At 46.2% G+C, this 2,556-nt stretch overlaps 1 pseudogene; it reads left to right on the top strand.

Moving 5' to 3' along the window:
- The first annotated feature begins 1,746 nt into the window (after positions 1-1,746).
- Positions 1,747-1,861, top strand: LOC136659566 (5S ribosomal RNA; annotated as a pseudogene).
- Positions 1,862-2,556: the final 695 nt, after the last annotated feature.

Here is a 2,556-nt window from a genome sequence, read left to right as displayed (position 1 = left end):
CATCTAGCAGAGTATTGATAATGGGTAACTCTCTCTGTGGTTTCAAGGGGGAGTTCTTTGTTTCCCAGCCCTACCAGGGGATGCTGCAAGGGACTGAACTTGTCCAGGATCTTCTGAATGCAAGACAAAGGCTCTACTACTCTGTAATGGTCTCCTCCCTATCTCCACTGGACAGTGAATGCCAGTCCCCGAGTCCTCTAAATGCCCATTAGCTACCCAGAAGGTGAGATGAAATGACAGTCACCCACTTGCAACTCTGCAAACCTCTTTAACAGCCCAATCCGAGTGAACGTTTATGACATCAGAACAGAGGTTCTGTTTAGCAGTCGGCATGCAGAGCCGAAAGAGTGTTTGCACTTCTGGTTAAAGATAAACTAGGGGGAAAATCCCCACAGATGCTGCAGAATATATTACAAACAGTTCAGAATTACCCTCGTGAGCTATAATGCGTGAAAAGGCTGACTATGTACCGTGTGAGACCTTAGTGTTCATGCATGTGCAAAATCCATGTCCAGTAGAGGCAAAAGGCACCCCCCATCATCACTCAGCACTGGAACTTCTACAGGCACTAAGAAAAAGGGCTTGAGACCTGAAGAATGACTACTTTAGCCCTCCTCGTGAATAAGAACTTCAAAAACTCCCTTAAACTTAGGGAGCTGCCACACAGGCCTGTGGTGGGGATAAAAAGTGGGGCAAGGGGAAGAACCTTATATATCAGCCTGAGCTCCTTGGTGGGTGGGACTGTTCCTCCTTCTCCTCCTACTACTACTGTGAAGGAATCCTAAGGATTTTCTCTGAAGGCAACATTAAAGTCAATTAAGAGGAGCAAAAAAATGGGGATTGTCTCTGTTTAAAAGGACCTGCTGGTGTTTATCTTCAAAATGGTTTGCTTGAGAAGGGTTCCTACATAAGAACATAAGAACAGCCCCACTGGATCAGGCCATAGGCCCATCTAGTCCAGCTTCCTGTATCTCACAGCGGTCCACCAAATGTCACAGGGAGCACACCAGATAACAAGAGACCTAATCCTGGTGCCCTCCCTTGCATATGGCATTCTGACATAGCCCATTTCTAAAATCAGGAGGTTGTGCATACACATTATGGCTTGTACCCCGTAATGGATTTTTCCTCCAGAAACTTGTCCAATCCCCTTTTAAAGGCATCCAGGCCAGATGCCGTCATCACATCCTGCGGCAAGGAGTTCCACAGACCAACCACACGCTGAGTAAAGAAATATTTTCTTTTGTCTGTCCTAACTCTCCCAACACTCAATTTGAGTGGATGTCCCCTGGTTCTGGTGTTATGTGAGAGTGTAAAGAGCATCTCTCTATCCACTTTATCCTTGCATAATTTTGTATGTCTCAGTCATGTCCCCCCTCAGGCGCCTCTTTTCTGGGCTGAAGAGGCCCAAATGCTGTAGCCTTTCCTCGTACATCACTTTGGAGAACCCCCTTTTCCACAAGTGTTGTTGTTCTATGTGGTTTCTTGGCTCTGTCTTTGACAATGACCCATCTCACCCCCAGTGCCCACTCTCTCCACAGTTTTTTCTTTCTTTCTGTGATCAGCCGGTAATCCATTACCTTTTAACAGCCCAAAACAGTTATTACAGAACTCCATTTCCTGGGCAGAATTGTCAAGAACCTTTCTGTGGTTTCCTTTCAAAGGTTAATGCTTGTCTTTTTCAACATTGCTTCTTCTAAATTAATTTTTCTCTTTTTCCATTTTGATAAATGTTGTCTGCATGTATTTTGTGGGTTACCCTGCATGTGCCCGATCTCGTCTGATCTTGGAAGCTAAGCAGGGACAGGCCTGGTTAGTACTTGGATGGGAGACCACCTGGGAATACCAGGTGCTGTAGGTTTATACCATAGTCTGTCCAGACTGAAGTTGCCAACCATTGGACAAAACAACGCAAAACTTTGTGGTGAGTTTTAATATGGTGGTCAGAGTGAGCGCAGTGCTGGTGTCATACTGTCATCCCAGATTTCCGTGGACTGAAGGAAGACAGAGAGGATGGTATCCTGCAGGCATTCTCCGAGCCCATCCTGGCAGCACCCAGATGGCATAAGCAACCAGACAATCTTGGCACATCTTCAAGTCTGTTATGCCTCATGAATTACTCCTTAACGTCCTTGCCGTAAACACCTTGTCCTTGCTCACCCTGAAGGTCATGAAAAGGCAGCTTTCTCCAGTTCTTCTAGTTCTTGCTTATGGAGTCAACAGGGGAACTGTCTGATCAGCTGAGATAAAAGCAACCCCATGTCTCAAAGAAGTGCCGGAGAGCAGCCAACTGTCTGATGTTCATTAGAATTAATTAACAACATTCTGCCACTTGGAGGCTCCAGGGAGTTGGGGAGGGTGGGATTTCCAGCTGTTTCAAGAATAGGTTTGACACGCAGACCAAAAGTGAGCATTTGCAGAGACTCCCCTGAGCAGATATGGAGGACGACAGTTTGGCATAATGAAAACTGGAGGTGAATTACAGATTAGAGGAGGCAGTAGGAAAGAGTTCGTTTCAAACCTAGAAGGCCTGAATCCTGGCTGTCCTCACCAGCC

Source organism: Tiliqua scincoides, chromosome 8 (assembly GCF_035046505.1).
Source record: "Tiliqua scincoides isolate rTilSci1 chromosome 8, rTilSci1.hap2, whole genome shotgun sequence".
NCBI classification, from domain to species: domain Eukaryota; kingdom Metazoa; phylum Chordata; class Lepidosauria; order Squamata; family Scincidae; genus Tiliqua; species Tiliqua scincoides.
This window is presented reverse-complemented; position numbering and strand designations above follow the sequence as displayed.